Consider the following 25062-nt stretch of genomic DNA (forward strand, 5'->3'; position numbering starts at 1 on the left):
TAAGTTTTAAAAGAAAAGAATGAGAAATCTAACTGTAAGAGAGACAGATAGTTCAACTACTCACATTTTATATTTTACACACACACACACACACACACACACACACACACACACACACACACACACACACACACACACACATATATATATTAGCTAGACGTCTGGCGTTGCCCGGTCGTACAATACGCTTAAACATGATATTTTAATTGATGCAGATTGCGTATGTATTATTATAGAATCAATCCTCTTTTGATGATTATATATTACGAGGGATAATTTGCCCGCTGGACTAATTCGACCCCCCCCTGATAAATAGATTATCATTTTTTTTTTCAATATAAATCTCACCTGTCTGTTTAAATGTATGTATGTATGTATGTATGTATGTATGTATGTATGTATGAATGTATGCCTGCCTAAAACTTTCGACAAAGGCAACAGATTTTCACAAAGTTAGTATCGCTTTGAAGCTTGACCCTTCGGACGACAAATATCGAAAAATTGGGTAAAAATATTAATTTCTTCACCCTCAACTGGACACTTTTCTACAGGGAGGGATCGCTTTTTTCGCTGATAAATATCGAGAGTCATCTCCCCTTTTCGATTGACTAGCCTTAATTTAAACCTTCGCCACTTCCGTTTTGGCGATGGACGCAACAGCAAAGACGTCACGTATTTTTTTCACGTTCTTTTCCTCCTTCGCGGTACGGGTTCGAGCCTTCCTGCCTACTACCACTTCTTTTTTTTTTTTGCTCAACGCACACCTACAAACACCCGGGCAACGCCGGACACCCAGGCTAGTAATAAATAATAAAATAATAATGATAATGTCATTCATCAAATTCCGTCTGTGTTTGTTTACAATATCGCGTCAGGTGAGATTTGGGTTTGACGATGAATGTCCTGGAAAAGTAACTTCTGTTTAATGGTTAGTTTTAAAATATGCAAAGAAAGAAATGATTGCGGCGATTTAAAAAAAATAATAAAAATGGTGAGGCACACTCGGACTTGAACAGAGAGAGACCATTCGATCTGCAGTCGAATACACTACCTTTGAGATAAATCTCCAGAAAACAATAGTTCCGTTTTTTTTTAAAAGAAGAAACGATTTACTGAGAACTGAATTCTTGATTTGCTGAGTATTATCCGCCATTATCGATGTAACTGAAAAATATTTCCCTGTAAAAAAATTCATTTTTTTTAATTTATAAGAAAGAAAGACTAGTTTTAGGATTGGACTTTTCAATTTTCGATGTTTATCGAATGAATTTCTGTACAAAACATATCTAAGAACACTGCCAGACATATATTATCCTTTGTGTGAAGTTTGCGCAAAAGATAGGCTCGGCCGTTTCAGAACTTATAAGGAAGGAACTCACACACACAAAGTGACTTTATATGATAGTATATAAATATATATATATATATATATATATATATATTAAGAGAGAGAGAAAGAGAGAGTGTAAGATAGATAGATAGATAGATGGATAGAGAGAGAGAGAGAGAGAGAGAGAGAGAGAGAGAGAGGAAATAGCCAAATATGTATGTAAATATTATATACAATATATATAACAGGATTATGTTATTTTATAATTTTATATATAAATAATATAAACACAAATAAATCATATTATCGCTGTTAATCGCGTTCTCTACTCTTGCATCATATGCCCATGTACACGCTCACACGTATAACGCTTTTACTAAATCATTGCATGATTGACAGTGCCCCTAAACACGCTTAAATCTATGTTACATGTTTTATAGCTATACATATAACTATATGCATTATTCTGATGCGTGCGAAGGAATCTGAAATCTTATATTCCGGCACGGCATTTTCGTTCGACAAACACGCACGTGTTTCTACTTGTCTATCCAGATCTGTACACGCATCAAGTTATTAAATAAGTTTAATAAGTTTAGTTTACTTTAGTATTGCCGAACGTCACCTTGTGAGAAGCAATTTACCACAAAATGGAACTAGTAATGTGGCTTTTATAGACATACCACGAAAACAATTATTCATATATACTTCAAGCTGAGATTAAAACTCGACTGTCTTGTCAATAGTTGTACCTATTTACTATGCCTCCCCACGGGACAGAGTTAGACACCAGGGTCGTTTTTTAACGTGGAGAAAAGGTACAAAAATAAAAATTGTCTCAGTCATGAAGGATTTCTCCTCCACCGAAAGAGAACAAGAAATAGAAGTGCAGCAGCTGAAGAACAGATACTACACTTTGATCTTGTCCCGAAGGCTTGTCAATAGTTGTAGATGCTAGTCACTAGAGCCTCAACACCTGGAGAAGACATCACAGTTCTTAATATACTCCGCGCTCTATTCCTTTACGAATGTAAGTGTATTATCTCTCTCAACCAATAAATAAATAACTAAATACAGATGGTATTTAGCTGAACTATTACGAACGTTTCATGCTTCTACGTGTAATATTCAAACATGATAACATTTTGATTTGATTGATGATTTTGAGTCATCAGATTACTTTTCTAAAAAAGTTTTGACCGATGTAATCTTCGACCTTCTTCAGGTGGATCTTATCGAACTCGTAAATCTATACGGAATTTCGAACTTAAATATTTATATAATGTACTGTGGATTCTTCTGGTTTCATCGGCCATGGCCGAGTAGACACCTTAAATATGTTTTATTCTAGTATCGCCTATAGTGAGAATTGAACTTTCATCCTTCAGATTACTGTCACTAAGATTTAATTATACTCAAGACTTTATACATTACGCAACGTTTCCATGAATTCAGAGCTTAACAGAAAAAAAATCAGAATTTATATCTGCCGAAAAGTTGTAAGAATAAAATTCAAGATGAAAATAGTAATCAGAATAATCCGAAAATGACAAAATATAAATCCTCATCTAAGTCATTAATAAACATATGGAATTTATAAACATATGAAATTTATAAACATTCATCTCTTCTTCTCTTCTCTTCTCATCTTCATCTTCTTCTTCTTCTTCTTTTTCTTCTTCTTCTATAAATAAAATGAACTAATTTCCCCCCTCCGACTTTGACCTTAATAGGATTAAAAATCATGATATAACATGCAAATGTAATGCGTACAAACTGTAGCACATTATCTGAGGTGTGCTATAGGCCTATTACCTCTACAGTTCCTCGACAATGGTACATTCCTATATTTTTCCGGTGAGAGTCCACTGCCAAAATCGGTTAGATTCCTCCTTTCCCCGCTCCCCATTTACACCGTAGCGGAAGCGTTCACAAGGAACAGTATGAGGAAACACCGGTTTGGAATCGTACAAGGTTATTTATGCCGTTTTTAAAAAAAATCTTTTCCCCCTGCTTTATGCTTTCTGTTTTTCCCATAAAAAAAACGCGATTATTATTATTGTATTTCGTTTTGCTTTTTTTAGTTACTGTAAGACGCAACCTGTGAGACTAACCGGTTTTTACTTCCGGGTTTAACGACTCTAACCGTGAAATCTAACTATGACCTTTATTTATTAGTGCTTTCAACTCAATATTTACTTATACACAAAGAATTAGTTTTTTAATATTTATTATTACAACGCAACGATATCGTGAATTCACTTGCATTACACTTAAATTAAAATTAAAACAAATAAATTCATTTAGAATTCGAGAAAACAAAACATTCATTTAGAATTCGAGTGTGATGCGAGACTACTGAAACTAAACCAAAACAGACTTCCCTGCGGAATTGATATTTGACCTAATTCAGTTTTTAGTTAATTCATCACTTTTTTCCCCTCTTTCGCCTCAATGATTCGAGTTCGAGCCCCCCCTCAAACTTTTTTGGGATTTTTAAAACACCTGTGAACCGCCGGACCGTTCGTATTACATCACGTTCATTTTTATTTGTTTTTGTTTTCACGATTTTTAAAAATAGTTTTAAGAGTGTTTGCTTTTTATAATATTTAAACAGGGTTATTACTTCGCTTTTTTTTTCATTTTACCACCCTCAACCCCCGCTAGTAAATATATCAAATTCATAAGCATAAAAATTCATAAACATATGAAATTCATAAACATATAAAATTTATAAATATATTAAATTCATAAACATATGAACTTCGTAAACATATAAAATTCATAAACATGAAAAATTCATAAACATATGGAATTTATAAACATATTAAATTTATAAACATATTAAATTCATTAACATATTAAATTTATAAACATATGGAATTTATAAACATATTAAATTTATAAACATATTAAATTTATAAACATATTAAATTCATAAACATAAAATTCATAAAGATATTAAATTCATAAGGATAAAATTCATAAACACAATTCATAAGCATAAAATTCATAAGCATATTAAATTCATAAAAATATTAAATTCATACACATTAAATTCATAGACATATTACATTCATTAAAATATTAAAATCATAAACATGGAAATAACGATAGAACAATGACAGGCTCGCTACATCTCTTCTGTGGGAAAGAGGTTGCAGGGTAGAGAAAAGGGCATCCCACCAAGCCACGGAGTCTATTTTGTACTCTGTCAAGGCAGGAAAGGCTGTTTTTTGCAGCCCCCGCCCAGATGTAGCAGCAGTACTCCATCTTTGGATGTACTTGGCTCTTATATAGATAGAGAATTGCATTATTAGTGAGATATCTTCTGGAGCGGTAGAAGGATCCCACCATTTTCCCAACGACCTTGGCCACAGACTTGATGTATGTGTTCCATTTAAGATCAGTTGTAAAGATCAAACCCAGGAGCTTATCAAATCCTGGGGCCTCCCTTAGACGAGAGCAATCCATTTCAATTGATGCCAGATGGGGATCAGAGCGTTTAGGATGTAGAGATAGGAGCTTGAGTCTTAGATGCATTAAAGGTAACCAGCCACCTCTTTCCCCACTGTACCAGGCGCTCAAGATCAGAGGAGAGAGAATCAGAGAGAACTTTGTCATTTACGGCCTTTGATGTGTTGCCAGAGATGGTAGTGTCATCAGCATAGATGTCAACGAAAGATTTTAGTATGTGTTTTGGGAGATCATTGATGTAGATCAGGAAGAGAGTTGGGCCCAGTATGGACCCCTGAGGGACTCCAGCATTAATACTGTGGGCTTCTGATTTCTGCCCATCAACAACTACTCTTATGAGCCTATCTGAGAGAAATGACTTAATGATAGAGAAAACATTTCCAGTTATACCGTAGCTGGAAATCTTGTGTAGTAGGCCTTTATGCCAAACCTTATCGAAGGCCTTTGATATGTCGAGAGCAATTGCCCTAGAAATGAAGCCTTTGTCGAGAGATTCGCTAATCCTATGAGATAAAACCGTTAGCACATCTGCTGTAGATCTAGCAGAGCGGAAACCATATTGCGTGTCGCTAAGAAGGTTATTTCTGCTGAGGTGGTTGACTACTTCTCTATTTATTGTGGATTCCAGCAACTTACTCATGACACACAGGAGACTTATTGGTCTGTACTGAGAGGGGGATGACTTATCACCTGAATTCTTAAATACAGGGCATACTGATGAGGTTTTCCAGGGTGTTGGAAAGCACTCCTCCTTAAGGCAACGCTTAAACAGTTTGGAAAGTATGGGGGCAAGTTCTGGTTGTAATTTTTTTAACACTATAATTGGATACCGTCGGGACCAGTTGCTTTACTGGAGTCAAGGTTCTTGATTAGCTTGGCGACCTCACGCACAGATATTTGTATGTTGCATAGCGTGTTGTCTGTTATAGGAGGGAATATGGGGAGTTGATAGCCTTCGTCACACAGGGTAGAATTTGCCGCAAAGTTTTTGAAAATAGTTTGGCCTTGTCGGATGCTGTCGAGATGACCTCTGGTCCATCGATAATGTTTGGGATAGAACGCACGTTTCTGTTCAAGATCCTATTTGCTATTTGCCAGAACTGGTGGGAACCAAGCCGCTGCTCAGCTACTTTGCACTTAACGGATTGCGCATATAGCTCTCTTGCATTTTTTATTACTCTTTTACAGTGGTTGCTCGCGGTTCTGAAAGCAGCTTTAGTTTCAGTGCATCTATTACGTTGGTAGCTATGGAAAAAGTGATTTCTGTGTGCGATGGCAGCAGCACATTCGGGGGAGAACCATGGCTGGCTGTTAGGTTTTTGTTGGAATTTTTTGGATGGTATGAATTGGCCTATGCCTACAAGTGACCATTCGGTCAGATCTGATACTATAGAGGACACATCCTGTTTAAACATGGAATGGAGAGGGAGATCAGATATGAATGTACGGAAGCTATCCCAGTCCGCCATAGAGTATCGGTATACAATACGATGGAGAGGTACATCTGTAGATTTATTATATTTCATTTTTATCTTAACTGATACGACGCAGTGGTCAGAGGAACCCAGAGGAGATAGAACGGAACATGAGCATAGGTCAGGGGAAGTGGATAGAAAAAGGTCTAGGAGGCTTGCGAACTGACCGGTACTATCGGGCACACAAGTGGGCTCGCGGACAATCTGAGTGAGGTCATAGGCAAAATCATGACAGAACCTCCCCTCCTCATCAGTCCTATTTGAGTGGGTCAGCCATTCCACATTATGGACATTGAAGTCACCGCAAATGTGAATGTTAGCCGAGGGATGAGCAGACAGGATGTGGTCAATTTTTTCTGATATACTCTTAAAGACAGTAACTCCACTGTTGTGGGGGCGATAGAGGGAAAATATAAATGCGGTGGTGTAAGCAAGTGCAACCCGGAAGCACATATAAGGTAGATTAGGGTCTTCTCTGGAGATATCCCTGCCACATGGGAAGCCATCTTTAATGTACGCACATATTCCATGCCCGTGGCGATCTTGGGGGTCAGATTTAGATGTTAGGTTAGAGTATCCTTTAATTATAAACTCATCTAGGGAGGTGGTCGGCCCTATTCCAGTTTCGCTTAGAAAGAATATGTCAGGTTTCGTCTCCTGTAATTGGGTTTCAACCTCTGGAAGGTTAGAACGTAGACTCCTGATGTTGGAGAAGGAGATATGATAGTAGGGGTCTACGTAGGAGGATGGGGTTCTAGGTTTATTCGCGTTTTCTTTTTTTGAGATATTTCATGTTGAGGATTTTGTGGTTTGTGGAACAGGTCAGCATACTTGATTAGAGGAGAACAGAGAGGGAAAGTAAGAGAGGAAAGACAGGAATTTTTTTTTGTAGCACATGATAAGGTAAAGCCGTAACAATTACCCACTAGTATGGCATCGAGAGGTCCCACCAGAGACTACTGCATGGTCCAGAATCCATTCACCAAATGGCAATACAGCAGCCCCAGTACTTTGCACCTGCTGATAGGACAGCCTCCTTAGTGGTTATTCCAAGGTTCGGGTTCCTGACTATCAGGCGGTTAACGTCAGCCCAGATGAAAACGTTTACCTCCAGCACCCTTACTAGTGACATGGCCGCAAGGATAGACATAGAGACAGAAGATTTCCGACATCTCAGACTACTGTTCACGAAGTACTACCAACCTGGGAAGCAGCTTTTTCTTCACCCTTTGTCAGAAACATCATTCATTAGAAATGAGGACTGAGGGATAAAAAAGGAGAAGCAAGAGTTACTGGAGCTGCCGATAACACATCCATTGCATTATCTACTCTCCATTAAAAAAAAAAACGGTAAGAGGGACTTATTTATATCTACTCAGTATAAGTCCTTTGCCCATTCCCAGTTTAGAATAGAATTTGACGATAGTCTCCCCTCCCATATCAATCCGTGGAAGTTTTTTTATAAATTTTTTTAAAATATTTTTTTTGCTTTTGGTTCCTCGCGATAGAACCTTCGAGATTAAACTTATAATTACGTTTCAAAAATGCAACTTGTGAGGTCATGTTTTTAGATTGGGGGCATCTTATTTAAAGGCTAGTTTAGGATAATACCAGACGTATTTAACAAAAAAAGTTTAAAACACGAGTAATAAGACATGATAGGTAATGTTAAGGAGTTTCAATTTTTAGTAAGACTGCAATAAGAGAACAAATAAAAATAAATAAATTATATATAATACACTAAAATTGGCAAAATTAAGACAGGATACATTTCAACAGTTATGGATAAAGTTTGTAACTTAGCTCTGAAGGCACCGACTCATTCTTCCGATGGCATCTCGAAAACTGACTAGTAGCTAGCACGCTTGGGGTGTTCTGGTACTTAAGAGATGGGGTGGGTGTGGGGGTTAAATGCTTTTAACTTTTTTTTCCCATTATTTTATTTATTTATTTATTAATTTTATTTTATTTTTTGCTTTTGGTTCCTCGCGATAGAACCTTCGTTAAGGAGTTTCAATTTTTAGTAAGACTGCAACAAGAGAACAAAGATAAATAAATAAATTATATATAATACACAAAAATTGGAAAAATTAAGACAGGATACATTTCAACATATTACATATTAAATTCATAAACATATTAAATTCATAAACATATTAAATTCATGAACATATTAAATTCATAAACATTAAATTCATAAACATATTAAATTCATAAGGATAAAATTCATAAACACAATTCATAAGCATAAAATTCATAAGCATATTAAATTCATAAAAATATTAAATTCATACACATTAAATTCATAGACATATTACATTCATTAAAATATTAAATTCATAAACATGGAAATAACGATAGAACAATGACAGGCTCGCTACATCTCTTCTGTGGGAAAGAGGTTGCAGGGTAGAGAAAAGGGCATCCCCCAGTAAGCCACGGAGTCTATTTTGTACTCTGTCAAGGCAGGAAAGGCTGTTTTTTGCAGCCCCCGCCCAGATGTAGCAGCAGTACTCCATCTTTGGATGTACTTGGCTCTTATATAGATAGAGAATTGCATTATTAGTGAGATATCTTCTGGAGCGGTAGAAGGATCCCACCATTTTCCCAAAGACCTTGGCTACAGACTTGATGTATGTATTCCATTTAAGATCAGTTGTAAAGATCAAACCCAGGAGCTTATCAAATCCTGGGGCCTCCCTTAGACGAGAGCAATCCATTTCAATTGATGTCAGATGGGGATCAGAGCGTTTATTATTATTATTATTATTATTATTATTATTATTATTATTATTATTATTATCATCATCATTATTATTATTATTATTATTATTATTATTATTATTATTATTATTATTGTTGTTGTTGTTGTTGTTGTTGTTGTTATTATTATTATTATTATTAATAATAATAATAATAATAATTAATTAATTAATTAATTAATTAATTAATAATAATAATAATAATAATAATAATAATAATAATAATCGAAGGATCTAGGAAGATGGGAAGACGAAGGAGTGAAGCATTTACCAGTGGATAGGTGCAGAGGGAACTGGAACGTTAGGGAGGCACAATTCCAGTGGAGACCAATGGTCATTACCAGCGAGAAATTAACGGCAAACGACTGTTGTGATAACGACAAATTTATTTGCAAAGGTTGTCGAAAAAGGTAAAATTACTGGAAATATGGGGCGACTCCGGGGAAAACCATCGGTTTCTATCAGTAAAAAATCTCTGATGATGACCTGTGCAAGAACTCGTAGTGATTAAAATAGAATATTATTACCTTCATTATTGTTATATAGTTGTAAACAGAATTTGTTACAGGGTGGAACGATACATTTGTCGCCATAAAGAAAACAACACTACAGCTTTATTTTAAAACTATTTTTGAAAAAATAAATTCAGGTAACTTGATGATTTAGTACAGCTGACATCTATTACATGTAGCCGCCTTCAGCATCAATCACCGCTTCGATACGGGTACGGAACTGGGAGCATGCCTTTCCACAACGTGGGCGGGTGCTCGGCGAATACACGGCGAATGGCAATGATCAGGTTGGCTTTAGTGTTGTGAAAGGTCATGTTATTGATGTTCTCACGTATGATCAAACAGAGTAGGCCAGCTAGTTCAGAAATGAGGGTCAGTGAAAGAAGGGTACGAAATTGTAGTACTCATTCTGAAGCATAACCTGGGTCTCTTTGGACTTGTGGGCCGGCGCGGAGTCCTGCTGCCACACTCAGGGTCTTCTAGCAGCCACCTGATCGCATCAGGAATCACCGCACTATTCAGCACATCCAGGTACACTTTGGTGTTGACTTTCAAGCCAACATCGAAGATGTGAGGTGGCATAATGTGGCCTTCACTTGTAAACCCCACCAAAAACCATAACAGTGGCCGGAAACTTCGTCGAGCCGTGCCTGCAAATGTTGAATCGTCCGGATTTACATTTTGAGGGTGCTGGCAATGGTCCTGTTGTCATAACTTGGATTGGTAGAGATCATGAGTTTTACAGCGAAGCATCTCCGATCTCGTTCGTTGAACATTGTACCACTTTCATCCATGATAGAAGGCTCATATTGCTCTTGGGATTTGTACACAACTGTAGATGGTCTGCAAATAATAAAAAAATTAAAACCGGTTTTCATCATACGGAAATGGAATTATGTCGTCTTTTCTTGGTGACAATTTTATCGTTCCACCCTGTATTCATTATTTAAAGCTCATTAACATAAGAGGTAAACACATCTATTGTGAAATTTATGTTCAGCTAAGGGCTCCTTTAACACGCCCAACAGATCACACACACACACACACACACACACACACACACACACACACACACACACACACACACACACACACACACACACACACACACACTTCAGTGCAATGAAAATCTTGTTTCATGTGAGAATAGAACTTATACACCTACATTCATTACACTATAAGAAGGTTTCAATTTTGTGTAGTTTAACGCTCATTCGACAGCCTCCCATACTTCGACGTATATTTTATTTTCTTTTTTACAGATTTTAGAGATCAAATTTTTGTTATCTATTTCTTCCTTTCTCAAATTAATTTTCATTTTGTTTATCAATTTCTCCATTTTTAAAAATTTTATTCGTCTTTGCACATTTGAAAATCCCATAATTTTATTCCGTTTCGTTTTATCGATTTTTTCGTCCTACTCTCATGTATTTTTCGACTTATTTCATAAGCAGTATTAACCTCCTTCCTACTACGAGCTCAAGACTGGAAAGTGGGAATAAAAAGAATAGTGCAGTGTGAGCTTCCCTCCCAATACATACCTGAACAAAACCGTCGACATTCATCAATAAGTTTACCCGAGACGATTGACGATTAGGGGTGCACAAATTAATCAGCAAGTAATAGGAAATCGACCTTATAGGTTTTACCGATTAATCGGTAATCGGCCGATTAATTACTTTTCTCTTTCTTATTAAATTTAAACCATTTCATCAATGCTAAGTGACTCATCAGATAGCTTTGACACATTAACACAGTAACTGCCAATTCAACTTAATATTTGTCAAGTGCCTGATTGCTATTATGACTTTTTGAATTTTTTGTCTTATTAAATGAAATTATAAGATATAAAGTACAATTCCAATTTTTAAATAAATATAATAAATAACTAGGTAAGAAACGAAAAAAAGAAGAAATTAAAACACACTACAAAGTACAAATTTTGATTCTTAATTTCTCTTACATGAGACATTCTATAAAACAAAGTTCTGATTCCATTATAGCATGCTTTTGTGGTTCCATTATAGCATGCTTTTGTGGTTCCATTATAGCATGCTTTTGCGGTTGCATTATAGCATGCTTTTATGGTTCCATTATATCATGCTTTTGTGGTTCCATTATAGCATGCTTTATTTTGAAGTTAGTTTACACAACAGTGGTAAGGTCACTTGTGTCTTTTTCCACCACTGAAATGAATCATCACCTTTTGCAAGTAGTGGTAAAGATCAATTTCTTTTGTGCACTTATGAACTAGAGATTTACTCGTTTTGAGTTTAGATTGTGCTTCTTGTATTTATGTTGAACATGTAGTTGCAGTCTCCAGATTGATACCAGCTTGTAACTGCTCTAAGATTGGATTTGAAGCTAATTCATCTAACACGGGTGAGAGAGATACAGTTTTACATCTACTCCTTGACCCTCAGCAGAGCTTGGAAAAGTGTATCTTGATTCTACTTCACTATCATCATTAGGATGTAGATGTAGAATTCAATTTTTAATGATGTTTTCCATGTCATTTTTTTTTATTACATTTAAATTTGAATCCCGAATCTAGGACATTGGAGACGTAAAAGTTTTTTAAAATTAGATTTTTATCATTTAGATTTTTATTATTTAGATTTTTATTATTTATATTTTTATTATTAAGATTTTCATTATTTAGATTTTAACATTTAGATTTTAATTATGTAGATTTTTATCATTTACGTTTTTATCATTTAGATTTTTATCATTTAGATTTTTATCATTTAGATTTTTATTATTTAGATTTTTATTATTTAGATTTTTATCATTTAGATTTTTATTATTTAGATTTTTATTATTTAGATTTTTATTATTTAGATTTTTATCATTTAGATTTTTATCATTTAGATTTTTATCATTTAGATTTTTATTATTTAGATTTTTATTATTTAGATTTTTATCATTTAGATTTTTATCATTTAGATTTTTATCATTTAGATTTTATTATTTAGATTTTTATCATTTAGATTTTTATCATTTAGATTTTTATTATTTAGATTTTTATTATTTAGATTTTTATCATTTAGATTTTTATTATTTAGATTTTTATCATTTAGATTTTTATCATTTAGATTTTTATTATTTAGATTTTTATCATTTAGATTTTTATTATTTAGATTTTTATTATTTAGATTTTTATTATTTAGATTTTTATCATTTAGATTTTTATCATTTAGATTTTTATTATTTAGATTTTTATGATTTTCCTTTTTATCATTTAGATTTTATCATTTAGATTTTTATTTTTTAAGATTTTTATCATTTACATTTTTATCATTTAGATTTTATCATTTAGATTTAAATAACTAGGTAAGAAACGAAAAAAAGAAGAAATTAAAACACACTACAAAGTACAAATTTTGATTCTTAATTTCTCTTACATGAGACATTCTATAAAACAAAGTTCTGATTCCATTATAGCATGCTTTTGTGGTTCCATTATAGCATGCTTTTGTGGTTCCATTATAGCATGCTTTTGCGGTTGCATTATAGCATGCTTTTATGGTTCCATTGTAGCATGCTTTTGTGGTTCCATTATAGCATGCTTTTATGGTTCCATTATAGCATGCTTTTATGGTTCCATCATAGCATGCTTTTGCGGTTGCATTATAGCATGCTTTTATGGTTCCATTATAGCATGCTTTTGTGGTTCCATTATAGCATGCTTTTGTGGTTCCATTATAGCATGCTTTTGTGGTTCCATTATAGCATGCTTTTATGGTTCCATTATAGCATGCTTTTGTGGTTCCATTATAGCATGCTTTTGTGGTTCCATTATATCATGCTTTTGTGGTTCCATTATAGCATGCTTTTGCGGAGCATGCTTTTGTGGTTCCATTATAGCATGCTTTTGTGGTTCCATCATAGCATGCTTTTGTGGTTCCATTATAGCATGCTTTTGTGGTTCCATTATAGCATGCTTTTATGGTTCCATTATAGCATGCTTTTGTGGTTCCATTATAGCATGCTTTTGTGGTTCCATTATATCATGCTTTTGTGGTTCCATTATAGCATGCTTTTGTGGTTCCATTATAGCATGCTTTTATGGTTCCATTATAGCATGCTTTTGTGGTTCCATATAGCATGCTTTTGTGGTTCCATTATAGCATGCTTTTGTGGTTCCATTATAGCATGCTTTTTAGGAGCATGCTTTTGTGGTTCCATATAGCATGCTTTTGTGGTTCCATTATAGCATGCTTTTGCGGAGAATGCTTTTGTGGTTCCATTATAGCATGCTTTTGTGGTTCCATTATAGCATGCTTTTGTAGTTCCATTATAGCATGCTTTTATGGTTCCATTATAGCTTGCTTTTGTGGTTCCATTATATCATGCTTTTGTGGTTCCATTATATCATGCTTTTGTGGTTCCATTATATCATGCTTTTATGGTTCCATTATAGCATGCTTTTGTGGTTCCATATAGCATGCTTTTGTGGTTCCATTATAGCATGCTTTTGCGGAGCATGCTTTTGTGGTTCCATTATAGCATGCTTTTGTGGTTCCATTATAGCATGCTTTTGTGGTTCCATTATAGCATGCTTTTATGGTTCCATTATAGCATGCTTTTGTGGTTCCATTATAGCATGCTTTTGCGGAGCATGCTTTTGTGGTTCCATTATAGCATGCTTTTGTGGTTCCATTATAGCATGCTTTTGTAGTTCCATTATAGCATGCTTTTGTGGTTCCATTATAGCATGCTTTTGTGGTTCCATTATAGCATGCTTTTGCGGAGCATGCTTTTGTGGTTCCATTATATCATGCTGTTGTGGTTCCATTATATCATGCTTTTATGGTTCCATTATAGCATGCTTTTGTGGTTCCATTATAGCATGCTTTTGTGGTTCCATTATAGCATGCTTTTGTGGTTCCATTATAGCATGCTTTTGCGGAGCATGCTTTTGTGGTTCCATTATAGCATGCTTTTGTGGTTCCATTATAGCATGCTTTTGTGGTTCCATTATAGCATGCTTTTGCGGAGCATGCTTTTGCGGTTCCATTATAGCATGTTTTTGTGGTTCCATTATAGCATACTTTTATGGTTTCATTATAGCATGCATTTGTGGTTCCATTATAGCATGCTTTTGTGGTTCCATTATAGCATGCTTTTGCGGAGCATGCTTTTGTGGTTCCATTATATCATGCTTTTGTGGTTCCATTATAGCATGCTTTTGTGGTTCCATTATAGCATGCTTTTGCGGTTCCATTATAGCATGCTTTTGCGGAGCATGCTTTTGCGGTTCCATTATAGCATGCTTTTGTGGTTCCATTATAGCATGCTTTTGTGGTTCCATTATAGCATGCTTTTGTGGTTCCATTATAGCATGCTTTTGTGGTTCCATTATAGCATGCTTTTGTGGTTCCATTATAGCATGCTTTTGCGGAGCATGCTTTTGTGGTTCCATTATAGCATGCTTTTGTGGTTCCATTATAGCATGCTTTTGTGGTTCCATTATAGCATGCTTTTGCGGAGCATGCTTTTGCGGTTCCATTATAGCATGTTTTTGTGGTTCCATTATAGCATACTTTTATGGTTTCATTATAGCATTCATTTGTGGTTCCATTATATCATGCTTTTGTGGTTCCATTATAGCATGCTGCTGCTCTACTTCTTCTTCTATTCCTTTTACTTGCCTCCCATGCTCTCATCACTATTTAAAGTTGAATACTCTTAAGTTGTAATGTAGCAACATCAGAGTTTATCCAATCTCAAAATACAGCCTGTTCCTCGTAGGCTCATACACTTACTACCTATACTAAAGAACTTCTCACTATCCACAGATGAAGGTGGAGAACTAAATTATTTTGAAGTTAGTTTACACAACAGTGGTAAGGTCACTTGTGTCTTTTTCCACCACTGAAATGAATCATCACCTTTTGCAAGTAGTGGTAAAGATCAATTTCTTTTGTGCACTTATGAACTAGAGATTTACTCGTTTTGAGTTTAGATTGTGCTTCTTGTATTTATGTTGAACATGTAGTTGCAGTCTCCAGATTGATACCAGCTTGTAACTGCTCTAAGATTGGATTTGAAGCTAATTCATCTAACACGGGTGAGAGAGATACAGTTTTACATCTACTCCTTGACCCTCAGCAGAGCTTGGAAAAGTGTATCTTGATTCTACTTCACTATCATCATTAGGATGTAGATGTAGAATTCAATTTTTAATGATGTTTTCCATGTCATTTTTTTTTATTACATTTAAATTTGAATCCCGAATCTAGGACATTGGAGACGTAAAAGTTTTTTAAAATTAGATTTTTATCATTTAGATTTTTATTATTTAGATTTTTATTATTTATATTTTTATTATTAAGATTTTCATTATTTAGATTTTAACATTTAGATTTTAATTATGTAGATTTTTATCATTTACGTTTTTATCATTTAGATTTTTATCATTTAGATTTTTATCATTTAGATTTTTATTATTTAGATTTTTATTATTTAGATTTTTATCATTTAGATTTTTATCATTTAGATTTTTATTATTTAGATTTTTATTATTTAGATTTTTATCATTTAGATTTTTATCATTTAGATTTTTATCATTTAGATTTTTATTATTTAGATTTTTATTATTTAGATTTTTATCATTTAGATTTTTATCATTTAGATTTTTATCATTTAGATTTTATTATTTAGATTTTTATCATTTAGATTTTTATCATTTAGATTTTTATTATTTAGATTTTTATTATTTAGATTTTTATCATTTAGATTTTTATTATTTAGATTTTTATCATTTAGATTTTTATCATTTAGATTTTTATTATTTAGATTTTTATCATTTAGATTTTTATTATTTAGATTTTTATTATTTAGATTTTTATTATTTAGATTTTTATCATTTAGATTTTTATCATTTAGATTTTTATTATTTAGATTTTTATGATTTTCCTTTTTATCATTTAGATTTTATCATTTAGATTTTTATTTTTTAAGATTTTTATCATTTACATTTTTATCATTTAGAATTTATCATTTAGATTTAAATAACTAGGTAAGAAACGAAAAAAAGAAGAAATTAAAACACACTACAAAGTACAAATTTTGATTCTTAATTTCTCTTACATGAGACATTCTATAAAACAAAGTTCTGATTCCATTATAGCATGCTTTTGTGGTTCCATTATAGCATGCTTTTGTGGTTCCATTATAGCATGCTTTTGCGGTTGCATTATAGCATGCTTTTATGGTTCCATTGTAGCATGCTTTTGTGGTTCCATTATAGCATGCTTTTATGGTTCCATTATAGCATGCTTTTATGGTTCCATCATAGCATGCTTTTGCGGTTGCATTATAGCATGCTTTTATGGTTCCATTATAGCATGCTTTTGTGGTTCCATTATAGCATGCTTTTGTGGTTCCATTATAGCATGCTTTTGTGGTTCCATTATAGCATGCTTTTATGGTTCCATTATAGCATGCTTTTGTGGTTCCATTATAGCATGCTTTTGTGGTTCCATTATATCATGCTTTTGTGGTTCCATTATAGCATGCTTTTGCGGAGCATGCTTTTGTGGTTCCATTATAGCATGCTTTTGTGGTTCCATCATAGCATGCTTTTGTGGTTCCATTATAGCATGCTTTTGTGGTTCCATTATAGCATGCTTTTATGGTTCCATTATAGCATGCTTTTGTGGTTCCATTATAGCATGCTTTTGTGGTTCCATTATATCATGCTTTTGTGGTTCCATTATAGCATGCTTTTGTGGTTCCATTATAGCATGCTTTTATGGTTCCATTATAGCATGCTTTTGTGGTTCCATATAGCATGCTTTTGTGGTTCCATTATAGCATGCTTTTGTGGTTCCATTATAGCATGCTTTTTAGGAGCATGCTTTTGTGGTTCCATATAGCATGCTTTTGTGGTTCCATTATAGCATGCTTTTGCGGAGAATGCTTTTGTGGTTCCATTATAGCATGCTTTTGTGGTTCCATTATAGCATGCTTTTGTAGTTCCATTATAGCATGCTTTTATGGTTCCATTATAGCTTGCTTTTGTGGTTCCATTATATCATGCTTTTGTGGTTCCATTATATCATGCTTTTGTGGTTCCATTATATCATGCTTTTATGGTTCCATTATAGCATGCTTTTGTGGTTCCATATAGCATGCTTTTGTGGTTCCATTATAGCATGCTTTTGCGGAGCATGCTTTTGTGGTTCCATTATAGCATGCTTTTGTGGTTCCATTATAGCATGCTTTTGTGGTTCCATTATAGCATGCTTTTATGGTTCCATTATAGCATGCTTTTGTGGTTCCATTATAGCATGCTTTTGCGGAGCATGCTTTTGTGGTTCCATTATAGCATGCTTTTGTGGTTCCATTATAGCATGCTTTTGTAGTTCCATTATAGCATGCTTTTGTGGTTCCATTATAGCATGCTTTTGTGGTTCCATTATAGCATGCTTTTGCGGAGCATGCTTTTGTGGTTCCATTATATCATGCTGTTGTGGTTCCATTATATCATGCTTTTATGGTTCCATTATAGCATGCTTTTGTGGTTCCATTATAGCATGCTTTTGTGGTTCCATTATAGCATGCTTTTGTGGTTCCATTATAGCATGCTTTTGCGGAGCATGCTTTTGTGGTTCCATTATAGCATGCTTTTGTGGTTCCATTATAGCATGCTTTTGTGGTTCCATTATAGCATGCTTTTGCGGAGCATGCTTTTGCAGTTCCATTATAGCATGTTTTTGTGGTTCCATTATAGCATACTTTTATGGTTTCATTATAGCATGCATTTGTGGTTCCATTATAGCATGCTTTTGTGGTTCCATTATAGCATGCTTTTGCGGAGCATGCTTTTGTGGTTCCATTATATCATGCTTTTGTGGTTCCATTATAGCATGCTTTTGTGGTTCCATTATAGCATGCTTTTGCGGTTCCATTATAGCATGCTTTTGCGGAGCATGCTTTTGCGGTTCCATTATAGCATGCTTTTGTGGTTCCATTATAGCATGCTTTTGTGGTTCCATTATAGCATGCTTTTGTGGTTCCATTATAGCATGCTTTTGTGGTTCCATTATAGCATGCTTTTGTGGTTCCATTATAGCATGCTTTTGCGGAGCATGCTTTTGTGGTTCCATTATAGCATGCTTTTGTGGTTCCATTATAGCATGCTTTTGTGGTTCCATTATAGCATGCTTTTGCGGAGCATGCTTTTGCGGTTCCATTATAGCATGTTTTTGTGGTTCCATTATAGCATACTTTTATGGTTTCATTATAGCATTCATTTGTGGTTCCATTATATCATGCTTTTGTGGTTCCATTATAGCATGCTGCTGCTCTACTTCTTCTTCTATTCCTTTTACTTGCCTCCCATGCTCTCATCACTATTTAAAGTTGAATACTCTTAAGTTGTAATGTAGCAACATCAGAGTTTATCCAATCTCAAAATACAGCCTGTTCCTCGTAGGCTCATACACTTACTACCTATACTAAAGAACTTCTCACTATCCACAGATGAAGGTGGAGAACTAAATTATTTTGAAGTTAGTTTACACAACAGTGGTAAGGTCACTTGTGTCTTTTTCCACCACTGAAATGAATCATCACCTTTTGCAAGTAGTGGTAAAGATCAATTTCTTTTGTGCACTTATGAACTAGAGATTTACTCGTTTTGAGTTTAGATTGTGCTTCTTGTATTTATGTTGAACATGTAGTTGCAGTCTCCAGATTGATACCAGCTTGTAACTGCTCTAAGATTGGATTTGAAGCTAATTCATCTAACACGGGTGAGAGAGATACAGTTTTACATCTACTCCTTGACCCTCAGCAGAGCTTGGAAAAGTGTATCTTGATTCTACTTCACTATCATCATTAGGATGTAGATGTAGAATTCAATTTTTAATGATGTTTTCCATGTCATTTTTTTTTATTACATTTAAATTTGAATCCCGAATCTAGGACATTGGAGACGTAAAAGTTTTTTAAAATTAGATTTTTATCATTTAGATTTTTATTATTTAGATTTTTATAATTTATATTTTTATTATTAAGATTTTCATTATTTAGATTTTAACATTTAGATTTTAATTATGTAGATTTTTATCATTTACGTTTTTATCATTTAGATTTTTATCATTTAGATTTTTATCATTTAGATTTTTATTATTTAGATTTTTATGATTTTCCTTTTTATCATTTAGATTTTATCATTTAGACTTTTATTTTTTAAGATTTTTATCATTTACATTTTTATCATTTAGATTTTATCCTTTAGATTTTTATTTTTTAAGATTTTTATCATTTACATTTTTATCATTTAGATTTTATCATTTAGATTTTTATTTTTTAAGATTTTTATCATTTACATTTTTATCATTTAGATTTTATCATTTAGATTTTTATTATTTAGGTTTTTATTATTTAGATTTTTATCATTTAGATTTTTATTATTTGGGTTTGTATTATTTAGATTTTTATCATTTCGATTTTATTATTAAGATTTTTATTATTTAGATTTTTATCGTTTAGATTTTATTATTTAGATTTTTATTATTTAGATTTTTATCATTTAGATTTTTATCATTTACATTTTTATCATTTAGATTTTTATCATTTAGATTTTTATCATTTACATTTTTATCATTTAGGTTTTTATCATTTAGATTTTTATTATTTAGATTTTTATCATTTACATTTTTATCATTTAGATTTTTATCATTTAGATTTTTATCATTTACATTTTTATCATTTAGGTTTTTATCATTTAGATTTTTATTATTTAGATTTTTATCATTTAGGTTTTTATCATTTAGATTTTTATCATTTACATTTTTATCATTTAGATTTTTATCATTTAGATTTTTATCATTTAGTTTTTTATCATTTACATTTTTATCATTTACATTTTTATCATTTAGATTTTTATCATTTAGATTTTTATCATTTAGGTTTTTATCATTTACATTTTTATCATTTAGGTTTTTATCATTTAGATTTTTATTATTTAGAGTTTTATTATTTAGATTTTTATCATTTAGATTTTTATCATTTAGATTTTTATTATTTACATTTTTATCATTTAGATTTTTATCATTTAGATTTTTATTATTTAGATTTTTATCATTTAGATTTTTATTATAAAGATTTTTATCATTTAGATTTTTATCATTTAGATTTTTATCATTTAGATGTTTATCATTTACATTTTTATCATTTACATTTTTATCATTTACATTTTTATCATTTAGATTTTTATCATTTAGATTTTTATCATTTAGATTTTTATTATTTAGATTTTTATTATTTACATTTTTATCATTTAGATTTTTATTATTTAGATTTTTATCATTTAGATTTTTATAATTTAGATTTTTATTATTTAGATTTTTATTATTTAGATTTTTATCATTTAGATTTTTATTATTTAGATTTTTATCATTTAGATTTTTTCATTTAGATTTTTATCATTTACATTTTTATCATTTAGATTTTTATCATTTAGATTTTTATTATTTACATTTTTATCATTTAGATTTTTATTATTTAGATTTTTATCATTTAGATTTTTATCATTTACATTTTTATCATTTAGATTTTTATCATTTACATTTTTATCATTTAGGTTTTTATCATTTAGATTTTATTATAAAGATTTTTATCATTTACATTTTTATCATTTACATTTTTATCATTTAGATTTTTATCATTTAGATTTTTATTATTTACCTTTTTATCATTTACATTTTTATTATTTAGATTTTTATCATTTACATTTTTATCATTTACATTTTTATCATTTAGATTTTTATCATTTAGATTTTTATTATTTAGATTTTTATCATTTACATTTTTATCATTTAGATTTTTATCATTTAGATTTTTATCATTTACATTTTTATCATTTAGGTTTTTATCATTTAGATTTTTATTATAAAGATTTTTATCATTTACATTTTTATCATTTAGATTTTTATTATTTAGATTTTTATCATTTAGTTTTTTATCATTTAGTTTTTTATCATTTAGATTTTTATCATTTAGATTTTTATCATTTAGATTTTTATCATTTACATTTTTATCATTTAGATTTTTATCATTTAGATTTTTATCATTTACATTTTTATCATTTAGATTTTTATCATTTAGATTTTAATCATTTAGATTTTTATTATTTAGATTTTTATCATTTAGATTTTTATCATTTAGATTTTTATCATTTAGATGTTTATCATTTAGATTTTTATCATTTAGATTATTATTATTTAGATTTTTATCATTTAGATTTTTATCATTTAGATTTTTATCATTTAGATTTTATTCATTTAGATTTTTATCATTTAGATTTTTATCATTTAGATTTTTATCATTTAGATTTGTATTATTTAGATTTTTATCATTTAGATTTTTATCATTTACATTTTTATCATTTAGATTTTTATCATTTAGGTTTTTATCATTTAGATTTTTATCATTTACATTTTTATCATTTAGATTTTTATTATTTACATTTTTATCATTTACATTTTTATCATTTAGATTTTTATCATTTAGATTTTTATCATTTACATTTTTATCATTTATATTTATCATTTAGATTTTTATCATTTAGATTTTTTTCATTTAGATTTTTATCATTTACATTTTTATCATTTAGATTTTTATCATTTAGGTTTTTATCATTTAGATTTTTATCATTTACATTTTTATCATTTAGATTTTTATTATTTACATTTTTATCATTTACATTTTTATCATTTAGATTTTTATCATTTAGATTTTTATCATTTAGATTTTTATCATTTACATTTTTATCATTTAGGTTTTTATCATTTAGATTTTTATCATTTAGATTTTTATCATTTAGATTTTTATTATTTAGATTTTTATCATTTAGATTTTTATCATTTAGATTTTTATTATTTACATTTTTATCATTTAGATTTTTATCATTTAGATTTTTATCATTTACATTTTTATCATTTATATTTATCATTTAGATTTTTATCATTTAGATTTTTATCATTTAGATTTTTATCATTTACATTTTTATCATTTAGATTTTTATCATTTAGATTTTTATCATTTAGATTTTTATCATTTAGATTTTTATCATTTAGATTTTTATCATTTAGATTTTTATCATTTAGATTTTTATCATTTAGGTTTTTATCATTTAGATTTTTATCATTTACATTTTTATCATTTAGATTTTTATCATTTAGGTTTTTATCATTTAGATTTTTATCATTTACATTTTTATCATTTAGATTTTTATTATTTAGATTTTTATCATTTAGATTTTTATCATTTAGATTTTTATCATTTACATTTTTATCATTTACATTTTTATCATTTATATTTATCATTTAGATTTTTATCATTTAGATTTTTATCATTTAGATTTTTATCATTTACATTTTTATCATTTAGATTTTTATCATTTAGATTTTTATCATTTAGATTTTTATTATTTAGATTTTTATCATTTAGATTTTTATCATTTAGATTTTTATCATTTAGATTTTTATCATTTAGATTTTTATCATTTAGATTTTTATCATTTAGATGTTTATAATTTAGATTTTTATCATTTAGATTTTTATAATTTAGATTTTTATCATTTAGATTTTTATCATTTAGATTTTTATAATTTAGATTTTTATCATTTAGATTTTTATCATTTAGGTTTTTATTAGTTAGATTTTTATTATTAATATTTTATCATTTAGATTTTTATAATTAAGGTTTCTATAATTTAGATTTTTATTATTTAGATTTTTATCAGTTAGATTTTTATCATTTAGGTTTTTATTATTTAGATTTTTATTATAAAGATTTTTATCATTTAGATTTTTATCATTTAGATTTTTATTATTAAGATTTTTATTATAAAGATTTTTATCATTTAGATTTTTATCATTTAGATTTTTATCATTTAGATTTTTATTATTTAGATTTTTATCATTTAGATTTTTATCATTTAGGTTTTTATCATTTAGATTTTTATCATTTAGATTTTTATCATTTAGATTTTTATCATTTAGATTGTTATCATTTAGAATTTTATTATTTAGATTTTTATCATTTAGATTTTAATTATTTAGATTTTTATCATTTAGATTTTTATCATTTAGATTTTTATCATTTAGATTTTTATTATTTAGGTTTTTATCATTTAGATTTTTATCATTTAGATTTTTATCATTTAGATTTTTATCATTTACATTTTTATCATTTAGATTATTATTATTTAGATTTTTATCATTTAGATTTTTATCATTTAGATTATTATTATTTAGATTTTTATCATTTAGATTTTTATCATTTAGATTTTTATCATTTAGATTTTTATCATTTAGATTTTTATCATTTAGATTTTTATCATTTAGATTTGTATTATTTAGATTTTTATCATTTAGATTTTTATCATTTAGATTTTTATCATTTAGATTTTTATCATTTGGGTTTTTATCATTTAGATTTTTATCATTTACATTTTTATCATTTACATTTTTATCATTTACATTTTTATCATTTAGATTTTTATTATTTACATTTTTATCATTTATATTTATCATTTAGATTTTTTTCATTTAGATTTTTATCATTTACATTTTTATCATTTAGATTTTTATCATTTACATTTTTATTATTTAGATTTTTATCATTTAGATTTTTATCATTTACATTTTTATCATTTATATTTATCATTTACATTTTTATCATTTAGATTTTTATCATTTAGATTTTTATCATTTACATTTTTATCATTTACATTTTTATCATTTAAATTTTTATTATTTAGATTTTTATCATTTAGATTTTTATTATTTAGATTTTTATCATTTAGATTTTTATCATTTAGATTTTTATTATTTAGATTTTTATCATTTAGATTTTTATTATTTAGATTTTTATCATTTAGATTTTTATCATTTAGATTTTTATTATTTAGATTTTTATCATTTAGATTTTTATCATTTAGATTTTTATTATTTAGATTTTTATCATTTAGATTTTTTTCATTTACATTTTTATCATTTACATTTTTATCATTTAGGTTTTTATCATTTAGATTTTTATTATTTAGATTTTTATCATTTAGATTTTTATCATTTAGATTTTTATTATTTAGATTTTTATCATTTAGATTTTTATTATTTAGATTTTTATCATTTAGATTTTTATCATTTAGATTTTTATTATTTAGATTTTTATCATTTAGATTTTTATCATTTAGATTTTTATTATTTAGATTTTTATCATTTAGATTTTTATCATTTAGATTTTTATCATTTAGATTTTTATCATTTAGATTTTTATCATTTAGATTTTTATCATTTAGATTTTTATTATTTAGATTTTTATCATTTAGATGTTTATCATTTAGATTTTTATTATTTAGATTTTTATCATTTAGATTTTTATAATTTAGGTTTTTATTAGTTAGATTTTTATTATTAATATTTTATCATTTAGATTTTTATCATTAAGGTTTCTATCATTTAGATTTTTTTTATTTAGATTTT

This window comes from Euprymna scolopes, chromosome 12 (assembly GCF_053919585.1).
Source record: "Euprymna scolopes isolate OS-2025 chromosome 12, ASM5391958v1, whole genome shotgun sequence".
NCBI lineage: Eukaryota > Metazoa > Mollusca > Cephalopoda > Sepiida > Sepiolidae > Euprymna > Euprymna scolopes.